Below are 26,135 nucleotides of genomic sequence, written 5' to 3' on the forward strand. Positions count from 1 at the left end.
TATTTTATATTATTATTCATTTAAATATTCGATTTATAATTTTTTTTAATATTGATTTTTTGTTTATTATTTTATAATATTAAACATAAAATATAAAATGACGACTTGTTTGCGTACAAGTACAACTATTAAATTGTATTCCCAATTTAGACTAATATTGTAATAATTAAAACTTCTAATACTTGCAGTACTGTAGACTGTAATACATAATGCATATTGCAAGGTAATGCACTAATGCTTCGAATTATCTTAAACACTTCGATAGAATACACGACACACGTACATTCATTGAATCGAGACAATCGAGTATAATGAAGTTACAATGTTTTCCGGTGATAATTCGGCTTCGTTTTATGTTAATATTTATTTCTAAATGCCTATCTTAATTGAATATTTGATGTACACGACCACACGAGTTTCCTGTAAAACTGAGAAGGAAAATATTTTAAAATAATCTTACAAAGCATTTAAACACGATCATTATCTTTACAAGTTTTTTTGAGTTTTGGTAGATTTTTGTAATGATGGTTTATATGTACGCAAACAAGTTCTATGTTTAGGTCATTCAAACGGGAGTATTAAAAATTCGTATACGCAATCGAGTTGTACATTTGTGCGCAAACGAGTCGCAAAAAGGGGTAAATGTACGCAAACAAGTATCGCCCTTTATTCTCGTACGATAGTCATCATTTCATCCATCAACGCCTGAGATTAATTCATTTTTTTCAATTAATTTACCGCCGATCAATATTGTTCACGACCTGTTCATCGCGATCCTGTTAAAATATTATACCGGTTACTGTAATACGCTAATTTGTATTCTGATACGGCTAATACGACGTATAATATCCTTCCGAGGAACACGTGTTCAATACGTTTACTTGACTGCATTATATTTTCAATCGTAATACGCATGGCTGAGTTTATAGTGGTGGACCGTCTATTATTGTAACACACACACTTCATGTTTGCCGGTCCACTGATCTCTGTTGGTGCTCATCGGAGTAAAATTGGGTAGTATCGTAGTATTATTATAATTGTGATGTATCATAATAATATAGGGTTGGTAATCCAGTCTTTATTATAAAAGTGATTTGTCATTCGCCATGTGACATTTTATTGACTCATCGGCATAACTACGGGATATAGTGGGGATTGGGGAGGGTTAGCCCCCTATACGTTTTCAATTTTTAGCCCTTCCAGTTAAAATCCAAATTATTGAATAAAAAAAAACTGTCATAGGTAGATTCAATGTATAAAATATTCAATAACTATATGTACAATATGTACCTATTTCTACTCTATATATAATATGAATATTATATGTGATTAGTGGAATAAAGTGGATGCACCTGTATGAGTTTATGAATTCAAAAAGAATCAAAATATACATCAGGTCGACTATGACCCAAAACTCAAAAGTCCAAAACAGATTCAGGAATCTTACATATTAAATTAAAAAAATAGTTGTAATTAATATATAATATTATTTATTAATTATTATCTATAATAATAAGATTATCGACAATGATATTTTATAAACATTATTTGCATCAGGCAGGTACAGTTAATCTAATATATATTTATAATTTATGTATATAAGTGTAATAATATATTATAAGTACTTGTTTTTTTTTTTTTTTGTTTACATTGGGTTTTTAATGACGAGGACGCTTTTATTCTACTGTTTATTTTCAACTCTTATTTTTTATAGGGCTCCCCGCTAATCTCAAAACTCTAGTGGTGCTCACGGACCACGGTGGAGTGTGTAGAGGGTTTTGTCATTTGCCGTCAACAGTGATTTTAAGCTTTGGTTTTCTAGGACTACGGCCCTTGTCTGTAACTATATTAAATCCTAATGACAGCAATATATTTTACAGTCACATCGTCGTAAGACCGGACGACGTGGGGACCGTTATAGCATAGTCGTAAGTCGTTCTGGTCGTCGACGGCCTGGCGGAAACGGCAAAACGGCTGTTATAGGTATCGATTTGGCAAACAGTGTTTCGGAAATAATATTCAGTTGGCGCGCTAATACGATGACGCCGCCGATCCAGACGCGTCCACCGGCGGCGGAATGGGGAAAATAAGCTGTGCGCGTCGAATAATAACGAACCGAGTGATATACGTAAATACGTTATACGGAGCGTTGGCCGTAGATAATCGTCGGATTTGGTGACCCTGTATACACTTGTGTATATTTTTTTTTCTGTGTTGTTATTCCCTTAAAATCCGGCCGGACGGCCCGCCGAGCCGCTGTGGAGCGCGACCGACCTTGACCCCGCGGCCGTCTTACGCATGCGCTGCGACCGGACAAAAACATTCTCCCTCTCTCAGCGACGGCGGCGGCGGCGACGACTGATCGCATCCGAGTCGGTGTTACGGCGGCTCAGCTCCTCAAGGCGCGCGCAGACGTCGACTGCTGCTGCGGAATTTGCCGGCGATAATCACGCACACATGCACACGTACCATGCACAATACTATACTAGTTTTACTCGCGCGCGCGTTTCTAGGTTATGTTATTGTTCGTTCGTAGTGGTGTGTGTGTGTGTGTGTGTGATCGCATGTTATTATTATTATTATTATTATTATTATTATTAAATGTTTGATCGCGCCACCGTAGGAGTAGGTGGCGGAGGACGAAGAGTAGTGAGAGTTTCGAAAACCCACTAGAGGACTCGGCGTTTTTCGTCTACGGCGCAGATTTTCTACGCGGTCGAACGCTGAACCATTTTTATCACCGTCGTTTTTCTCTTATCGCACGTTACGCTCTCGACAACCACGGCGGACGTAACAGTATGCTCTAGGTGCCTGTAATAATACTATATTATTATATTGTTGTTACGTTCGTTTTGCCGCCGTTGTGTGCGTGTGCAGCGTACGGTTTCGTGTCGCCGCGGGTCCCGAGTCCTGTGAGTGACGGGCTGTGACTTTGGCGGAAACGTCGCCACAGCGTGTGAACCCGCATTTTTACGAGGAACGTGTCGTTTTGCCGTTGCACCTCCCATTTGACACGTGCGTGACGCGCGTCTCATCGGCTCGGCAGACGGCCAGACACTGTACGGCGCGCGCCACCCGGGACACACAAGGTAAATAGCAGGAGTCGAGTATAATATTATGTATCTCGTCGCACGCCCGCGCGCATTTGTTGTCGTCGCGAGGGCAGTCATAATATTTGCCTGCCTGCCCGGCCGCGACGGCACCGCGCGATCGCACAATGACAGCATCAAAGTCGGCGCGCGGCAACTCTAACGATGCTGTTCAGTTGTTGGGCACGCCGGTGTGGACGCCTCCGCGTAAGGGTGTTGTGCGAGTATACGCGCGTAACCGCCGCCGCATCCTACGTCAAAGTGCCGCGACAATAATACGCCCGCCGCCGAGTAATTAATGCGCTCACGACGGCTCCGTCGAGTGCAATTACGTTTACACGACCACTGACAAGTGCTAAGTACTACTACAACAATATTATTATTATAATAGTAGCTGGTCGGCCGTCACTACTGTGTGTCTACCGACTGTCTGTCGTCTGTCTACAATTACTCTTTTTTTCGTGTCGATTACGTAATTGATCGTTCACATTATATTATTATACTTCCTTACAGTCGTGGTCGGTTGATCGACAACAAATATTAGTACAATAATAATACACACTAATCAGTAATAATTATGAATTTATGATTGAATGGTTTTACACGTCGTCGTTCGGTGCGTACGCGTGTCGCTGACGTTCTCGAGAATATTCTCCTCTACAACATACAGTGTAGGGAGGCGAGGGGGCGGGGACGGAAAAAATATTTATTTTTCACATTAAACGGTTTATAAAACGACCTGAAGAAGAAAAACGTGTTGTATCATACGATTTACCCGTAAATTCCGTAAATGTGATCTATCAATGACAACCTTGTTATTTAAATTAGCATCATAAATTAGGCCAGGCGAGTTGATCAACAATAATACGACGACTAGCTTAGCTATGTCCCAAAAGAATGCCACTACGATGTTTGGGCTTACTGTTTAGGCCCTCGTGTTTACGCACGTTCGTCTGTCTCGTTCACATTTCATAGTGTGTGTTTATTGCTGATAAGCTTGAGACGTTGAAAAACACGTTCGTCGATCCAAAATGACATAGTAATATCATTGATTAATTTATATTTAATCAACGGTAATATTATAATATGATTTTATAAAATTTGGTCGTCGACTATAATAATAATTTATCCGTGATATAAATCGAAGGAAACACCATCGATAATAATAATATCTCAAAAAAACGTGGTTTGCTTTCGTTTTTACAATGAGTATTTTTCGTTTGAAATTAAATATGGAGGACATTTATTTTTTCAAACTACGATTACGACCGTGACTGCTTGAGGTTCGTATTGTTTGTAATGTAGTATGTGCGTTAGATTAACAATAGGACAGTAAATGTCGGTGGAGCGCCCTCTTATAAATGACAACGAAAAGGTGTTATTGTCACGCGATACGACTGACGTTTTTTTTTATTTTTTATTTATCGTTAGTTTTTGTCCCGACTAATTAGAATGTCAGATTAAATTAGAATTAGGATATGATATCTTTAGAGTAGATTAAAATTATCTTTAATCGTAGTTTCGTTATTATTTTTTATATCATACTATGCGTGGTAAATTAACCCTAACTATATAACCGACAACCGTATACGGTGACGGTCCATAGTGTATTACAGCGCCTACGGTTTAGTTAACAGCACAGTTTACGAGTATTGTAAAATGGTAATAAAATGCTAATTTTTTTGTCTTGTTATTTTGTATTTCGTCACGTTTGAACTTCGTAAATCTTTTTCACGCTCACCGTGTGATTTGATACCACAAGATAGTACTACCACGTTGATTTTACTTACTCCATATCTACACTTTGTATATTATGTACTAGACATGCTTTGAATAATTATGATTATTCAAGTGAAACTTGTTTAGTTGTATGCCTAAAATAATATGGATCAGATAGGTAATCAGAATATTTTTTTATTGGTCTACTATATATTAAATTGATAAAATGAGATTAATGAATATTCGAGTTCTCTATTGTACTCTACATAAAGTAGATACTAATAATACAAAATTGTCTGTTCTACATTTGTAATTATACGAACATACGATTACATACAATTATTATAATATTCAATGTAGGTACTGAATATGTTATAAGTATACTACACATAAAACAATAAATAAATACAGTTTTTAAATCATGATCTTACAAAATATTTATAAGATATAGTAGATATTCGTATTGTATTTTGTTTTCTCTTATCTGTTTATACTTTTTAAATTATGGTAATAATCCATTTTTACCATAGTTGCCATTATACATATTAATAACTAATAAGTAATTAACTTTATATTTGATTGAATAAGGCATACCTAATGACTATTACTGTTATAGTAGTACAATTATGATACGAAATAATAATATATAAAATAAATTAGACATACTCGTAATCATGTTACATTTTTTCCATATTTAAGTTATTAGTTTTTAATCACTGTATGTGTATTGAATTTTATAAACGACTATCTGAGGACGGTTTACCAAACAAATGATGATCAAGATTCAGTTAAAACCACGTGATTTGAATTTCAAATGAATTTTATATGTTGATATTAATGTATTATTTTTTTTTATTTAAAATTATAACACGTGTTTGGAAAACACATTAAAATATTTAATAGTTAATTCTGTGACAATTAAATAAATATAAATGTGGTAAATAATTAGATTAATTATTATCAATTTGACCAAAATGAGACAAATGGAGAAGCAGATGACTAAAGGGTTTGTATTTGTGTATAATTTAAGAAAAAAATAACAACATAATGTATATATTACTTAATTTGAAAACTGAAACACATTGACAGAATGGTTTGTTGGGGCAGTCGAATGATTCTGAGTACCTACTGACAGACGACAGTCGTCGCATGTCAGTCGGATCATAACAATAAATAATAATATCCAATAACCAACATGGCAACATAATCGCTGGTTATCTTTTACACATCGTTTGTTTACCTGCGTAAAAATATCATAGGTACTTACTAACTATACATTGCTTACGCATCACCTAGTCGAACCATATAAAGGCTATCTATATAATGCTGAAAAGTACATGTTATAATATTAAAATAATTTTTTCTATTTATTTATTTGTACACTTCAATTGTTATGGTTATTGATGTTTCTAACAAATACATTTATCAAAATTAAATTAAATTATTATACAATATAGTGTTATTTTTAGTATATTTATATGTAATTAAAATAATATATATTATATTAATTTAATTGTTTGGAATAATTAGATTTCTTTGAGGAATTTAAGAAGGATTGGCATCATCTCGGGGTTGGGTGATAAATTGATAACATTTCACACAGATTTTAGGGGAAGCGTCAGTGACATATTGTATAATATGTATAGTTCTTCGTCTTGAGGTAGTCAGTTAGCAGATGTTTGACTGTAGTTGTAGTGTTGCATGCGATGCATTTACATTATTTTTTATTGTGCATTATGTCCTCGTGGTGTATTATGTGTGGCTAATTCTTAGTTTACGTGACAGTGAATTGTTGTGATCTCAAAGGAGGGTGGTTGATTTTATTTCTCTGAGTCTATTGTTTTCTACTAGTCTCCACATTCGTTGGCATGTTTGATATATGTTTTGATTTATAAGATGTTTTGTATCAAGATAATATGTTGTAATACGAGTACGTATTTCATAATAATGCAGGTTCATTAGTCGCATTTTTTTTCTATTTTATTTCCAGTAATATATTGTGTCCTTTTGTCGTAATGTTTAGTGTTAAATATTGTATTCAATAGCTGTTTATATATTTTTTTGATCTCTAAGTTATTGAGGGCTCTGTGTGAACCTGTGTATATGATGATTACGCATTGTTCTCTGTAGATACAGGTTTTTGTGGCATACTGGCATTCAATAGTGCTAAATATTCTGCTGTATAAATTGAGTTGTGTTTTGGGGTATGATAAGATGTTTAGATGTTATGGTGGATTGTTAAGATTGTAATTCCTTCTGTATTTTATTTTTTGAAGCATCTATATAAGTATATTTCACGAACGTAATGATAGGCTGTTTTTTAAATTGTAGAAAATTGTTTTGAATGTATTTTTATGTGTTTCATTTTTATTTTTAAAGTAGAATAGGACAAAGTAGATAAATGGTTAGGGGTATTCCACGGGGTTTCCATGATGGGGATTCTTCATATATTTGGTATAGTATAATTTTAATACAAAATAAAATTTTATAGTTGAACTTGAAAATGCAATAATCATTATAATTTATATAATACAAATAAATAAATAAATCAACTTATTCAATTTAATTTTAAATAATTGTCATAATATAATACATATACAATATATATACTGCAAACTATATAGGTTGGTCGAGGGGTTATCGAGAGTTATCAATTTTTAGATTTTTTAGGCTTCAAAATATTACGTTGTAGCATAGACGCAACTTTTTTTATTTTTTTGAGTTGAGCTCTGTAGCCTTCATATATTATTCTTATTAATCAATCTATATATATACGAACACAATTTACACAACACTTCTACTAAGTTTTAAATTTCCAAAAGGCTTATTGTAATAAATATAAATTTATATACATCAACATATTTTATACCTACATAGTACTAGTAGTTAGTACATATGATATTCAATATATTTATCCATTATACATTTATGATACATCCCAGTTTTTTCTTTAATAATATTTATTAAGTATACTTACGAACCATATTTTAAATTATTTAGACTTATAACTTATAAGTATAAAATTAGCGTAATAATCTATAGTAAGAGAGATTGGTTCTTATTTGAAAAATAGTTGGTATCGCCACAGGATACTATTTAAATAGTATAAAAAATCTAAGCATCTGTCAAATATGAGAAAAAGTCTTGAAGGATACTCGTTTTTATTCAATTATATGCTTTTTAGAAAAAAAAAATACTTTTCGTGAATATACGATATATACTTTTTCGAGGGGGGGGGGAGCGTTAAGCCCACTCCAAGCTACCACTTAATTACACTTATGCGATTCTGGCCTTGTAGGCATAGGAATTTGGCTATCTATAGTTGCATTATATATATATTATATATTATGTATATTATCTGTGGATACTCATTAGTTTTTGGATTTTCCAATTCTAATGTAAAATAGTTGATCTGCAAATTATGTGCGATCATTAGGTAAATGGAAGAGACGCTAACAATAATAAACGGCTAACATAATATTTTTGATATTATATATTTACATGAAAACAATAATACTAGGTATTAGATACTTATACCACAGTAAAGTGCTACAGTATGTAAAGTACAAATCAAAATAATACGATTTATAATTTTTTTTCGTGTTTTAGAAATAAACAACAGTAATAGTATGAATAAAAAAAATCCTGTGTTATTTACATTTGTAGTTATTTTCTTTGTTATTTTTTTTTTTTTCGATAACCTTTACACCGAAAACAATAATATTTTTAATTTGTTTTTGATAATTTTTTTTAAATTAAGTTAAATTAATTTATAATTTATATACCTACTGTATAAAACTATAGGCTAATAAAAAAAATTATAAATCTTTTATTATTTTAATTTTTACTTTATATAATGTAGGCCTTTACTGTGGTAAGTATCTAATTAATGATAGTATAGGTAACATCTACAGTACTGGCATCTTATACTCATTTAATTTGTTGTAACCTTCAAATTAATATTTAAAAGCGGATAAGCTGATAAAATACTGCCCTGACGTAAATATTTTGAATTAATTATTTTCTATAAATAAGCATATCATATTATCATAGACTAGAAAAAAAACTAAACTTAAATCGCGCGAATAATGTTAATAATACGAGTGATGTAACTATATGAGTAACGAAATTAATTAGGTTTGTTTTCTTCAGACCATAGTATTTTTCTATAAAAATTAGTATTCGTAATTGAATACGTCCGGAATATTATAGAGCAAAAAGTAATAATTATAATTACTGCAGTATTAATTACAATGCATATTATGTTAGTGGCCAGTGACATAATCATTTAGCGTGTGCAAACTACTAAGCGCCACAGCTATAAGTGGCAATACTTCGGGTAACACGCAGTAATTATAGTAAAATTGCTATGATCAAATCATATATAAAAGGTTTTAGTTTAGAAATTGATTACGTAGTTACAAAGCTTTTGTTTACTGTCGTACCAAATAATTATTTTTTACCATGCTAATTTTTTCTACACCATTTTTCGTCGTGCGTTATTATCACGATATATGATATACGTGTATCGTGATACCAAAAATTAGATCACCCATTTTGAGCCTCTGACGGTTATGCGTATTTTTGTCTATAACAATATGGTTGTACCGTTATTATACTTTTAAGAAAATATTTTATTGATACATAAATATAGGTACGACGTTCAATTTAATATGCCAATATTCGTAAGCTAGTTACAGCCTTACAGGTATTTAAAGAGTCTAGGAAGGTTGAGATTTGGTTAATGTTCATTTTTTCTTATGATTTTCGAGAAATCAAAAGAAATTTAAAACGATATATTTTATTTTTATATTAATGTTAATGTTAAATCATTTTTACGAACATCTTAAATTATTCATTTTTATTTTATTCTTGTCACATATATATATAATTGCATTAACTACAAAACATTTTTAACTTTGATTGGAATTTGTAAGTTTATAACATCAATGTATCATTTGTACGACGCATATTGTATATACATATTAATTAATTGATTAATACTTAGTTTAAATTTAACACATAAATAACATACTATGCATGTATTATAATTTATAACTTATAGAAAAGTCAGGATTGTATTCTTAAATAGGTATTTAATACACTTAATATTGTTTGTGCAAAGTATCGTATGTGCGTAATATGTAATTTGACTATTATAGAGTACCTTCGTCCTTCACATAAGGAAAAAGCCAGAATATTTTATTATTTAAAATCAATTATTATAAACTAACTTTACTGTAATATAAATATATCAGTACCAATATACAATAATTGGTATACAATTGTATTTGACTAATTTAAACTATATACCTACATATTTTATATTATTAAGCAATTTTTTTAAGTGGCAATTTAAATCACACACACATTTTCGTCCTGTTAAAAAAGGCTAGAAATTATATTATAAACACATTTTATTAATAATTTTACTATAATATATGTGAAGAATAAATTTACATTGAAAGAAAGGAAGATAATAGGACACTTGAATTTAATAAAATAAAAATAAATAAAAATAATTGTCCACTGACCATCATATGTTATTATAATAGTCTATTTATAAGTAATAGCCAAAGGCATATTAAATTGTATTAAAATGTCGTAAATAATATATTTTCAATATACTAATTTTCTATTTATTATTTTAGGTTGACAAATTAGAATTCGAACTATAAATTTATAAATTAGAATAGATACGTCTTTTTCAGATGTAGAACAATGAACCCGGTTTTTGATCTTTTCACTATGATGTTATGCTGGATAAATCATATTACAACCGTTCTAAATATTTAAATATTTGGTTTTGACTGATGATTTTTTCACTAAGTATTTTTTTAACCATCAATCATATCACACAACTGTTACATTCCCAGAGACCACACCCACTCTATACTATTGTAGTTTATACTAAATATCAAAAAATAGATGGTCTGGGTTAAAGGATTTACATTTTGATTTATATTTTCTGTATAATTGAGGTTTAGTGGCCGTCGAAATTACTAAACAAAATATTTTCTATGTTTAAAATAACCACGTTATATACATTGGATTACATTGGATTTTCTTAAATCTACCACATTAATCTTTTTTTTTACTTTGAATCGGCGATGGGGGAGGGGGACCGACGATAATCATTTCACCCTCTCCCACCATTAATCTACATCAATATCTTAAGCATTTAATAAAAGTGTATGTGTATTGTGTATACACAATACGATACTTTTTACATACAGTTTGGTTTGTTAGCGTATAATGATATATGGGGGTTTAATTAAAAGTAACTCGCCTTCTTAAAAACTATGCGATGTATTCAGTTAAAGACAATTTAGTAGGTATATTTGTGTATACCTACAAATATGTATTTAAATATATAACAAAATATATAATGCTGTTGAAAATACAATATATTTTTTAATTTTTTATATTCTTTGTATGATATTTTAGTCAAATTGGAAGTTGGCTTATTTATTTTAATACATTTCGGACCGAGCCCAATACATTTATTATATCTAATATGAAGAACAAACAAACAACGTAAACTAAAATATTTAAATTGTACCAATGCTAACATATAAAATAACATTATTTGTAATATTGCTTGCATAAATCGATAATATAAAATACTGTTAATTCTGTATCAAGTATTTAATAAATAATAATTGTTTACTATTATTTAATATACATAAACGCATGACAAAAAAAAATATTTAATTGTACAGAAACTAAAAGAAAAAGAATTAAATTTAACTAATAGCCGAAACAATGGCTGAATCCTTATATTATTATTTTCTGTATATTTAACCATTTACACCACTACTGAAGAGATATATTAATTTATTGCTTAGGCTTTCGAATAATTTGGAATTTGGATTCGGTAACCTGAGGTTACAATTAATTTTGTTAATTTTCATATTATTCAAAACTAAAACAAATTGATGGTATTATTATTTATTTTATACATTGTATGAACCATTAATCAGACTGAAATATTATAAATTATTGCTTTAAACATTTTAAGTTATAACATTTTGTTTCATGAATATTGCAGTATTGCTTGATTTTAGGATGAAATTTCGAAATGGTTGAGTTGAGTTTATGTTTATTTTAAATATTTATCTTTTAAATTAATTATATTTATTCATGACACGATTAGGTATCTATTTATAATTCTACAGCTGTCAGTTTCCATGAGATAAATATATAACAATATAAGTAATTGGTAGACATTTATGATTCGATGAAATATGTATTTATTTATGAATTTAAAAAAAAGATTATTATAGACAAGTTTCTTTTTAAAATGTATGTAGATTATAGGTATTAATAAAATGAAAATGCACAACGGTTATAGAATTATTTAGTTCAAAATACAATTGTTTACTTTTGTGTTTTTATACTTCCACAAAATTATTGATTTATATTTTATTGCAAAATGTAACTATAAAAAAAAAATTAAAAATTAAGATTTATAATTTTCAAAAATAAATTAAATATTATTATCATTTCATTTTATAACTATTTATTTTATAGGTTATAAGTACCTAAAAATTGTTAATATTTAATTAAACAATTGTATTTATTGTATAAAACTCCTTCTGTAATTTTAGTATAAAATAACGAAATCTATTCGTACTATTATATTATATTACTCGTAAATAAATATAGGTATTATGTATAAAAATAAGTAAAAATATATACTGTTTTTAAAATTGTATGTAAGAACTAAATATACTTTAGTGTTTCAAAATAGTTATTTTTAAATTATATATTATATTCGGTTTAAATTTTGACGTTGTTAAAAATTAATTAAAAGATATGTCTATAGGTTGTGATTCATAATTGAAAATAATTTAACACTTGTTAATTTTTAACAATTCAATTCGTCTCGTACAAAATAATAATACTCGGCACGCAATAGTTCGTTTTTAAATTTAACAAGTAGGATTTATTTTTGGATAGTATGATGGTGTCAATGTGCTGCCAAAAAGTAAAAACTTAATAGAAACGTTAATTCCATATGTATACTTTAAATAAAAAAATAACCTTGTTTTTAATAGCGGTTTAATGTCAACATTTTACTTTTAAAATACTATTTGTATATTTTGTATATTAATGTTAAAATAATTTTATTATTTAAATAGACTTCTATTATAATATCTTATACTAATACTAAATACATTATACAATAATATTATGCTTACGAAATATATATTATTATTTAATTTTTTACTCAGTTTTAAGTAAATGTTATAATAATATAATAATATGATATTTAAATATTAAAAATACTATAAAAAAAAAACAATATTATACATTTTCAAAACAGAAAAACGATGTATCGATATTATAATATTAATTATATTGCAAAAAATGTATGCGTTTATTTTTTTCGTGAACGTTTACTGCTAAAATTATTTTCGTGCTTGAGTAATGTAACTGCTTAATCTATTAGTTTCGTGTTTTTATTCATCGTTGTCTGAATACTTTGAATTATCAACTAAATAATAAAATTAAAGTTGAAATGTTCTACAGTCTACATTTTAATATATAATACATATTTTATACTACGTGATGAATAATTAAATAAGTTTAATGTTAATTATTATTGAGAATTTACTAACTTTTTTATAAACAAATCTTAGAAATTAATATAATGAAAACTATGCGATAAGTAATTCAACTGAATGATACAATTATTTCAAGAATTTCTGTGAATGAAATAATTTCTGTTTTTTTTTAACAATTGAATTAATTATACCTAATATTATAATATATTATAATTTATAATGGTATTCGTATACAAATAAGTACAGTTGATATGTTTGATAATCATTTTGCTACAGTGATTAAAATATGGAATATACGATATACATATTATGTAAAGACGTAAAATTAATTAAGTTTTTACTAAATTAATGTTTAAGAAAATAAAAATCTTGAGTTCCGTCATTGTGCACCCTCATTAATCATGAGTTATGACTATATGGGGTATGTCTAATATTTTGTTAATATGTTTTATTTTAATTAATAAATAAATAATATATACAAAAGTATTTTTTATTATTGTAAAAATTGTTATTTGCAAACCGTAAATTTTTTTTAAATTTTATTGTGTGTTCAAAATTTTTAAATCATGTATGTGTTTAATAATATGAATTTTTTTTTATTCACAATTTTTATAAATACAAATATTTTACTAAAATATGTTTTTATATTTTATAATTTTTACTAAATATTTAAAAATAAAAACGAAAAATTGTATGTCAACTAGGGATTTGAAAAATACAATACAATAATGCCCAGTGAAAACCTTCATAATAAATATAATGTATAAAGTATTTTTTTTTATTGTAACATTTTCAAATAATATTATAAATATATCATTAATCATAAAATATGCTCTGAAAATGGTAAAATTGAAAAATATGCTCTTAATACTATACAAAATCACTAAATATGTAAAAATATGCACTATAAACTTTTAATATTTTTTTCGTAGTGTCGTGAAATTAATTTCAAGCTTAGTTAGCAATAAATCTAATGGGTCAAAAAAAAAAAAAAAAAATATGCAAAATATGTAATAACTTTTCAGCCCTAAACATATAGGTATTGTAGGTTTTGTGGGTCTATTATTTGCCGTGTATAGTGTATTTAATATGGATTAGGTTACAAACTATGTGTTGACTGTTGGTAGATACTTTGGTTACATAACTTATGTAAGCTATCCTTTAAATTAATTGTACCGAATTGATGTTTTCGTCGACGTTTCAAAACTTACAAATAGCTGTAAGATGTAAGTTAACAATGTTAACAAATCTAGGTAAAGTAAATAACAACCAAAAGGAATTTGATTTAAATATTTCTTATTCTCCATTTTGTTATACAAGTTTTGAAACAAATATTAAATGCTCAGTGGTGTTTTTGACTGTTAATTATTGTGTTAACTTGACTGTAGGCAACCAAAGGTAATAAGTATACCTAAATGCGAACGATTTAAAATTGTTTTATGTATAAATAACTGAAATCAGTTAGGAATTTAATATTTAACTTATCTTCTTTGTTAAAAACAGCGGTGTTTAATTATAACTTAAATACAAATTTATAATGTATTTACGTATATACATATGGTACACATAATTTTCAAGAATTGACTACTTTAAATCCAGGAAAACACTGTATATACATATATAGCTTAAGAAGTTTAATATTTAATAAATAACTATACCCTGGCGTTGTCTGTACTTGTGTTTTTAATTGAAAATATAATGAGTTGAACTTAAACAGGTAATAATATATAAATAATAAATACATTAAATTCATATTTTGTATTGATAAATATATTATCCAAGACCTAAACGTAATTTTGTATTATACATTTATTATTCCTAGTGATTTTTAAATAGTAACATTACAGCAGTATATACTCAATTCCTCAATCCTTTTTAAATATTAATTTTTTGTAATTTGTATGTCGCTCTTACACAAGAAGAGTACAAGAAGCAGGTTTAACGCAGCAATCCTATCTACAAGGGAAAACGAACAAATAATAGTATATAAATAGCATTATATAACACGAATGTTCAAATGGGAGACCGTTAATTTTTTCGAGACTTTTTAATTATTCGAAGCATAACCGTATATTTTCGAATAAATTTGCCGACGAAAGATAGTCCATGGCCCATAATATAAACAGCTGATTAACGTTGTCGAAACCGGCTGGTCGTCGGTCGCACTGAACGTTTTGTTGCGACGCATTGCAGAAAAAATAAATATGTTCAACAGACGCGTTGTACACTAGCTGGTACTGTGTAACCGGAATGTTGGCGGAGGCTCTTGACTCCGGTATTGCAAATGTGAATCGAGTGGCATTATTTGAAGTTTTAACGAAGCATAGTATTTACTATTCGCGGGCGACAATCATTTTTAAATATTCGATGTAATATATTGTATATTTGTATTAATTTATCGTGTATTTATATACCAATAATGTAACATTTGTCAATAAAAATTAGTGTTTTTGTGATCAATGTGATCATTATGTAGACATGTAGTGGATGAAATATGACTAAATTATCCGTTTAAAAAATCATATTTTGTTAGTTTAAATTGTTAATATTCTTTTTGAAATAATACTCTACGTAATCTAATAAATGTCTATAGTGCAGTTCTATGGAATAATAAAACTTCATAGAAAAACTAAAAACAAATATTTCTAACCGATTTTATTTGAATATAATACTCAAAAGCAAGTAGGAGGAGTTGTCTGTCCTGTGTGGGGAGGGGGCACCTTGGCCGCCCTTGGATGTACTCGCCGAAGGACGGTTATTTTTTCACTTTGTTTTTCGAAGGTTATTTTTAATAAAATATATTTTCAAAGGTTACATTGTTATTGTACGGAACATTTTAACGGTGATGGTGTTTAAGTGAATCGAAGGTACCTTTCTTTTTTATTTCGCACTTCTCTTACTCGACAATAATATTATATATTTATATTATATAGTGTTGTATTATTTAAATTGTTTATAATATTTTGTCCATAGTTGGTCGGGAAATCCCTGCAGCCCCGAATGTTTGATAATACAACGTAATATAATATAGTTTGCACTTTTGCAGCGACAGCGGATTTTCCGTTACTTTTTGCTTAACCGAGAAAGTCTGGTATCCGGTAGACTGTAGGAATGTAATGCAAAAAAAGAAAAACACGTAAATTACAGTTGTCTCGAACGAGTTACTCATAATAATAATAAATAATAACGCCATTAATAAAAAAAAAAAAAAAAAGATAACAATAACAACAACAAACAACAAGTGGAAAACCACACCGGTGCGTGTGTGTTTGTACATACTAATATCGTATATCAATCGCGTTTTTTGGGCACACAATACCTGTGCATGGTACGCGTCCGTTTCGTTTATACATTATTATAATAATAATTTTGTTTTGTACTCGCCGCACACGCACGACTAGACGACGACGGCCAGCCAAAGCGACCACAACGCCGTCGCTGTAGCCGCCGCAGCGCGGTCGCTTTTTGTCGTTGCCACGGCCACGGGAGCACCGCCGCCGCCGCCGCGTCACGGCCGTCGCCGCGTGGCCATTCCGTTTCGATTATCGGCGCGGTAGGGCTCCGTCGCCGTTGCGGTTGTTGTTGCGCGCCGGTTATTATTATTATTATTATTATTATTATTATTTCGAATATTATTCTTTGCGTTCCCGTACCGCGTGAGTGCCGTCCGTCTCAGTAGAGTATGTAACGTGGTTGCCGGTCGGTCCTTCGCCGCTGTCGTGTCCGGAACAGGTGGTGTGTCGAGTGCGCTCGACTTTATTATTATTTTAATTATTATTGTAATTATAATATTTTATTATTATTATTATTGTATTTTCATTATCACGTCGTCGTTGGCCGTTGCGCCGTCGTCCGTCGTCGCCGTCGCTCGTCAGTCGACTTTGTGCACGTGCAGCGGTGCTTGCGCTGAATAATATTCGCTCGCCGGTGAGCTCTGAATTATTCCGTCGTCGTCGTCCGTCTACGTCGACTGTACACCGCGTCGCATTCGTGTTTTGCAGCGTTCGCACCGGTCCCGGCGTCGGACCTCGTTTCGCAACCTATCCGTCAACGGGGCTTTACATTTTTTCTGAATACCACATTAAGTTTTGTTGGCATTTGATAATAATAACAGTTATTATAATATTTCCCGTTTACTTTCGATCGGAGGAACAAACTCGTCGTTCTATCGCAGGGCACGCCTATACATGAAATTATTAAATCGGTGAGTACCCCTGCGACCGTGACACGCACGTATTTCTATCATTATTGGTATTACCATTTTTGTTGTTGTTGTTTTTATTGTTATCGTTTTTACGATATTTGCGTCATGTATAATTATTGTAGTCGGCGCGAGGACCTTCTGAAAATATGCACTCAAGTCACTGCACCGCCATTATATTGACAAGTGTAGCCAGTGTAGGGTACGCGCGTCTGCGTGTGTGTCGTGTGTGTGTTTTAAAACGTTTCTGTTTTATTTCCCCCATTGACGTTGTTTTCAGCCATTGGTCGAGTGGCGTATATGTAGTGCCGCAATGTCCTGCTATAGCTGCACCAGGGACGTCGCACCGCACACATTTTTTCAATACAAAAATAGTTTTTGAAAATGCGTTTCGTGAATCCTTATCTATGAGTTTAGACGGAAAGTAAGTTGTAGCCGTGTCAATACTGTTAAGGGAACGCTATACCTGCATGGTACTATGATAGTCTCAGTCTTATAAACATACGACAATAAGAACATTGCAATTTTACTAGACACTAAGTTATATATTATTGTGTTTGTGAGACAGCGGAAATACATGTGGGTGTAGCGTTCTTTTAAGTCATTGATTAAGAGGATGTCCGCGCAATATTTGTTTTCTCATTGACCCAATCGCAACACGGATAAAACGCATTCACGTAAAATCGTTTCTTTTTTTTTTGGTGATTTTTGAGTAATCTTAGTAAAAAATCACCTAAAATTAAAATTATAGAGGATTATATTTTTGAGGGTTTGACTTATCGGTTTTATATTTTATTATTATTAAACTTTATGTTGGACTTAAAAATAAAAGTTGTAAAATTAAATTATTTTTAGACATTTGATCTATTTAGAGTTTAGACAAATTGATCCTCAAAAATATGACTATACTTCTTGTAATTGGAAATTTTACTCTAAAGATTATTAAAAAAAAAAATTATCTTGATTGAATATGTTTTTTTATAATATGTTGCGCTCGAGCCAGAGGTATAACACAAACAGTGCGCTTATATTATCCTCTATTTAATATTTATACAATATTGAATAATCAATGGTTAAACGATTTTCGGGTTTTTTTCCTCGTTTCATATTATTTTATCAACGCGTTCGAAACGCATACATTGTTGTATTTTATTCCACCGTATAATTTTATTAGAGTACACCACGTGTGGTAAAATACACACGCGTAGGTATCGATCGACGGCGTTTTTGGAAGTTATGTGACGTGTACCGTGTACGCATGTAGTCAGTCGCAGTGGCGATTGTTTTTCTTTCTATTTTGACGGGTCTCCCGATGAAATCGATCGCAATTTAAATGGTTTCAAACTTTCTATCTTAGGTGTTTTTGTGCTTTTCTCGACATGATTTACATTTTTTCTTTCGGCGTTCAAAGTTTTTTACGTAGATATTAATTTATTTCGTTTTCGTACCAGGCCACTAATAACACGAGTTTGGAAAACACCATTTTATATTAATTTGTTGTAAGTATATCTCTATAGTTTTTTAGGACCTTGAAAAATTTAAAAAATACTAATCATAATTATGAAATTCAATTGAGGAAAAGTTAAAGAGGTCTCAATTTCTTTAATTTATAATATATAATTAATAGTTATATAGGTATAATATAAATATATACTAATATATAGTCTTTAAATTAATTAAGATGTAGTTTTTCGGTTGATAAATTAAACATTTAAATAATCCGACGTCAAGTTTGGTTTATTGATTAATTGTTAGGTATATATTAATAACTAATGAACAGAAGTTACCTACTAGCTACCAATTATTGCATTTATTATAGGTATACTAAATACGTCTACTTACTTTACTTTTTTATTTTATTTTTCAACAATACGGACTAAGCCCAATTACACGAAAATGTAGACAATAATAAATTATAAGTTATAAATTATAAATAAATAACAATAAGTAAATATATGTATATGTGTGCGTAACAAATAAATAAATAAATACATAACAAACAAATATATATATCAAATATTAAAAATATGATGGATCACTATTTGCCATACGCATCGTTCTAATGGTTGACTGGTTCTCAAAATAATTGGCGTTGCATTTAGGTAAAAAAAATGGGTACGTGCGACGGACAGAAATGGAAGGGACTTTTAAATTAATCATAAAAAGTAGAATAAATCCAGTAATATTTATAATTTTTAACTTGAATATAGGTATTATGTTAAATATATATTGTATATGTTATGCATATATTGTAAGTATAACTCGCTCGGTACATGGTATTTTATTATAAAACAATCACGCTTAAACAATTTACACGTGAAGATTTAGAAACTTTCACTTATTAGTATGTATACAGGTAGATTCTTTTAACGTAAACCGGTCGAAATCTAAAAGTTTAAATTATTATACCAAATAATTTCTTTCTTTTTTTTGAGTACCTTTATTCATTTTTTTTCATTAAATTCCTTTTATCGAAAAAAATTACAATTTTTCTCCCAGAAGAGAGTCTTTGTCTGTCCGTAGCATTATCTTTTTATTATATGAAATACCATATCATTACTTCGAATTAATAGTATATTTATGTATTTTTTTTTCATGAATTTTTATTATTTTCCCTAGTTAAGATGATATTATCATAATATTGACGATAGAGTATATTGATTACTGAATACTAATAATTTATAAAAAACAAAAGTATTGCCTTGTATTACAATATCAATTATACAATATGATGGACGTATTTTTGTTGAGGTTTACATTATTATTTTATATCATCGAGTATTAAAATGCCAGTAAATACTTGAGTTTTGGTGATATTTTTTTCTTTATTTTAATAGTATAGAACAATTTGGATGAGGGAAATTGTTTTCTTTTCAATATTATCGAATAAGATAACACTTAGATTCGTGTTGAATGTTGATAACGAATAAAAAGTGCACCTGTTCAATTTAAAACGTATGTCAATATTCTCAATATTACTTATTAGTTATTATGCGATAACCCGAACATACATTATGTGTGGGTTCGAGTATCCATTAGCACTAATCATTAATTTTGTTACATATGTTTCTACTTAAAATAAATACTTTAAAACTTTTAAACCTTGTGCAGGATTAGGTTTATTAATCGTGTGTCAATAGTCAATTGAATTCTTGATTCAATTGCACCATAATATATGCCAGTTGTGGTGTTTAATTGGCATTAGTATTTACTGCACTGTTAAGTTTTAAATGTTTTGTAAATCGTATAAAATACAGGTAAATATTGTGTTTAAAAGAAATTTTTTTTTTGGTTGTCTCATTTAACGGAAATTGTGTTAATTATCAATATCTAAAAATATTGAATTTGTGGTAACATACTGCTTGATTTTTTAACGAAGATTTTGAGTCAATTTGAGTTTGGGGTTTTCAGGAATTATTAGAAAATTGACGGATCATTTAATTTATATTATTTTCTAAAAATAATAAATAAATAACTATGTGTCAAACATTTTATTAGTGCAGGTTATGAGTATTTTTTAATTATATTTTACATAATCGTTTAAAAATTAAAATATTGGAAAAAAACAATGTACCTACACAAATTTTATTCTTATCTTTAAGTTCTATAAACGAATCGACTCACTCTAATTGTAAATCGTATTCAACTAATTTAACATACCTGCCTTAAGTTTAAATTATCTCTTAAAATGATAATATCAATAAAATCGTATGTCATCGTCTAGATAATATTATTACCAAAAAAATAATATAATAATAATATTATTATTATTTGATAATAAGTAAATTTACTCTATGATATTAAAGCTAACGTCACAAAATGTATTCTGCTGAACGAAAATTTGTTATGACTTATGATGTACGTTAGTAAGACAGAGATAACACATGCGGGCATGGCGTCCTCTTTTAAGTAATTAATTTACCTTATATTATATTGTTTGTGTAAGAAATGTTGAGTTTATTATTAAAATATTAAAATATAATAAATTATTATGTTGTTATTAATAATTAAATGACAGGTAGGTGGATGGAGTTGGGGTTGTATAGTTTATTTTAGGTAAAATATTAAATGATTAAATTAATTTGGTCAGTTTATTTATATATTACGCGGCCATTCGGGATTACTGATTAGTGGGCAATTGGAACGATTATGTGTACCTATAAATATACTCGAGTAGCTGACATATAGTTTGTATAATATGTATATATTACTATTTAATTTGTAGCTGCTGTTCAACGTGATTGCAATCAAATTCACCAAAATAAAAATATTTCTCTTATGTAAAATTACATTTTATGGATTTTTAATCAAAAACAAAAAAAAAATATGGTTGGGTTTTCAAATATTGTTTGTATTTTAAAATTGTTAATCAATAATAATTTAAAACTATCTGCCGACATTTGCTTCAGTGCTTCACAGACCAGCTTCACAAACCAAATATGTCCCATAACCCGCTGTGAAAAAACCTGCCGAGTAGGTATTTTTAACTATATACCTACATTCTAAACAATGTAAAAATTGTAAGAAAAATGCTGGCCCAAACAAGATCTGGTTTATTTTTTATAGAATTGTGTTTTTCTCTATGCTTGTTGGATTATTTTGATATAATGTTGCTAGATATTTAGTATTTTATTATTTAAATTAAATAAATAATAAAAACTTAATTTTAATTAAAATATTTTTTTTTGAAGGCGGGCTACTATTTATTATAAATCATGGGAATTGACCAATAATGTATACTTAATTAATCAGTAATTAGTATCAATAAAGAAATTTTAAACTATTTTCGTATGATTTAGTGATGTTTGATGAGTAACATAATATTAATCCGTAATAGTCTTTACCTTGACACTGAAATTCTTTTAAGTCTAGGATTTTATGTTTTAATGTGTGAATTTATATTATTGTTGTATAGATGTAAAAAAATAGTGTTGAGGACAAGTTAATTTAGGGTTATTTGTTTTTGACATTTTCGGCCAAGAATTATGGTCACTATAGTCTTCATACGCCATTAACGAGTCTGTATATAATGGGGTTAAAAGATGTTTAGGTTTTTTTTTGTCATGATGTGTCCCCCTTATAGACTTTTTTAATTTGGGGTGGCGTTATTTGAAAAAAATAATGCGTATACAGGTATTTACAACGAAAACATAATTTAACATGACATATGTACCTAAGTACGAAAACGGTTATTTAATGTATAAAGAATGTTAAAAGTTTCAAATATACTTGTTTTGATACTAAAAAATGCTGGTATGACTTCATCTTAATAACTTTAAGTTTGTTTTATGTTAGTTGTTTTTTATTTTTGTATGAATATATTATTATGTTCTAAATTATTACTGGAAAATTATTTTATGATGTAAAGACATTTTCAACGTAGTGTAATTTAATTAAAATTCAAATGGTATTAATGCTTATATTGCACCAGGCTGATGCCATCAGCCGTCGTTTGTGTATGCATAAAATTATTGAAAGTTTCTTATAACAGTTATAACATAATTCTTGGAATGATAGATTTTATGTTTTTAATACAGTATACGTTTTAAGAAGAAACGTGTAGGCTATCATAACTCTTTATGTCATTGTATCAACTGAAAATAGCTGAATAAGATTTGTGAAACAAATACATAGGTATACCTACTTAACTTATATAGCATATTTTCAATGATTACGACGTAATAAATACAAAAATTAAGGAATTTGCACAAATACACATTGATAATACGGACTAAAACGTATTATCTCAATAGCAAGCACGTGTATTAATTATTTTTTATTCATTTAATGTATACCGAAGCTGATTACGTTGTTTATAGGTTTTAGTTCGGTGATTTCTCTAGCAGAACACGATAAACTCATTTAATTATTAATGCGTGTACACATACACACTTTATTTATATATTAGAAATGTTATTTAACATTGAAACAACAAGTTAAAATTAATTTTTATTATACTACACATTTCAATGTGTAATATTTACAATCATTGCATTGATTCAAATTTTACCATTTTTTTAATTTTTATTTTGAAAATATAACAGCTAATGTACTAAATACTCGTTTATATTTTTTTAACAATGCACAATAGTATAATATCACAGATAATACTCGTTAGGAATTGTCTAGCTATGATCATTTTTCATGATTCAATGTTTTCTCTTTTCGGCACGTTGCTCATTATTTCACCACAATAATTGTGAACCATACACAACGGGACTTTTTGTTGTAATTGGTGTCTTTACTTCAAATTAAATTTAAACACCTGTATCTCACCTTATGGTTATTTCCATTCACTACGATTATGTAATGTGTGGGGTCTGTTGAAAATAGTTATTGTACATTAGACGTTTTCGGATAATTTATGTTTTTGCTTTTTTGTATAATATGTATAATATATTATATTGCATATTATAGAGGGTAAAACTATTTTATATACTTTTAACGAACAGACCTAAAATGTATATTATAATCATGTATCTAAATGACTTGAGTACATATTGTTATTAATAAACAAAAGAATATTTAAATTCAAAAAATTGAATTATTCATCTGAAAATATTATATTTTAGAGTCTGAGCGCATCGATAAATGTATTGAATGATGTGTGTTTTTTGTGTATGTACCCTTACACGATAAGCAGTCAAAAAAATGATCGATTTTCAACTTTTAGAGTGGCTTAGGATAAAAAATTAGATCGAGTTTATACTTTAGAGGGTCAAAATTAAAAGTATTTGATTTTCAAAATAACAGAGAAAACAAAAAAATCCAGTTTTCGTTAAAATCTTAGGGACCTATCTTAGTTGAAATTAGTACCTACTAGATATTTATGTAATTATTTTCCTATATATAATGTAATTTTAAAAATATTTAAACTTTTTTGATATTTATAGACATTATAAATTATAAATTTTTATTTATAGTTATTTATACCTTTTGATAACAATATTTTTACAAATGTTGATAAAATATTAAAGGGTGCCATTTAAATAATTGTTCATTCACCAATTAAAAAATATCAAACATTTATAGTTATATTATTTTTTATTAGTGTTAAAATTTATAATGTTGACGAATTTTTTTTAGCTTTTAGAAATACATTTTTCGTAGTTAGAAATTCATAAAAATTTTTATTTTTATACCTAAGACTCGCTCATAAATTGTATCTACATATAATAAAAAAAAGTTTCCCAGAAACTTCCCATTCATTTTTTATTATTGTTGGAAATTCAAGTATTGACAAAATTCCTCAATATAACAACAATTTGTCCAAAGTTTCTCATAAATAGTTCATAATGAAATAGAATAATTTAAAAACTTTATAGAAACACAATTATTTTTAAAGAATTTTAAAATTTGGACCAAATCGCATATTTTAACTAAGAACTATATTCATAATTTTGTTATAGTTTAAAAACATTATTTTTGGAGAAATAGAACTTGTACGTATATTATTATATTTTGTACACTCATTAATGTCGGCAAAGATTAATTCAACAAACAGTATTATACTATTGCTAATAATAAAATAAATTATGATTCATAATAAACTTTGTCTAATGACTAATAGCAATATCAAAAAATATAACATGAAATATTACATCCATTACATTGATCTACTCGTTACCTACACTGTAAAGTAGTACAGCACCAATTTGCTAACATTTATTAAATTTTGAATTTATAGCATTGACAATTTGTTGAGCTGTAATATAATTTTAAATATTGTATTTTTACATACTTTTGTATACATTGGCAACAATAATAAATGTCAAAAATTGATTTTCCATCTTATCTTCAATTACTCCAAATTATGACCATAACGCAGTCATCTATTGCCTCTTTTTAAATCTTCCAACATCCCGTCAATATTCAAAATAAAATTATTTTATATTATATTATTATTTTCCACCCAACAAAAAATATTATATTCCTATTTGATCATTTTTTAATCATGCAGGCTAATTAATTTAATTTCAGCGTGTATTTTTATTTTGTACATCGTTTATATTTTCCAAATTAATGTTTTACGTTGTAAATATAAATTTAATATTTTAACTGTCAAGACATATTGTAATACAAAGTTTTAATAAAAATAAAAATCTGTTTCAACTATTGTAACAAATAAAAATTGGTCTTTTAAAAACATATTTGTTTTGTCAAAGAAATGTTTGATATAATGGCTAAGTTATAATTATATATTATGTTCAGACAATTATTTATTATTAGTAATAAAGTGAACTAATTAAATATTTTATTAATGATTGAGTTATAATAATAATAAGCAATAACTAATTGCAAATAAAAAATAAAAATCAATTAAAGCTAGTTTTTATTTCAAAAATATTCATTTTTATTATTTGTTTTGAGTCAACTGGCTATAATTCTCAATGTATTCGATTAAATTTGTTATTTGGTTCAAAAAATTAATCACAGTTTTTATCTTTCTAATTAATTCCGCACAAAATATTTTTGTAGTCATGTTTTCTGTTATGTTACTACATTTTTTTAGCTAATGATACACGTAGTAGTTTTAATGATTGTATAACTATATTC

General features: G+C 28.5%; 1 protein-coding gene across 4 annotated transcripts in view; it reads left to right on the forward strand.

The window, feature by feature from the left end:
- The first annotated feature begins 2,569 nt into the window (after positions 1-2,569).
- LOC132918525 (insulin-like peptide receptor) overlaps positions 2,570-26,135 on the forward strand; it is a 44,992-nt gene continuing 21,426 nt past the window's right edge. Inside the window, exon 1 of one of the 4 annotated variants that reach the window (XM_060979785.1) lies at positions 2,570-3,089. The gene's annotated coding sequence lies outside the window, so the exon portion shown is untranslated. Of the gene's footprint in view, positions 3,090-3,248; positions 3,449-17,002; positions 17,111-17,180; positions 17,583-26,135 lie in introns of those variants that run through there. The other 3 variants (XM_060979787.1, XM_060979786.1, XM_060979784.1) reach the window with 3 other exon arrangements.

The sequence above is a fragment of the Rhopalosiphum padi genome, chromosome 1 (genome assembly GCF_020882245.1).
Source record: "Rhopalosiphum padi isolate XX-2018 chromosome 1, ASM2088224v1, whole genome shotgun sequence".
NCBI classification, from domain to species: domain Eukaryota; kingdom Metazoa; phylum Arthropoda; class Insecta; order Hemiptera; family Aphididae; genus Rhopalosiphum; species Rhopalosiphum padi.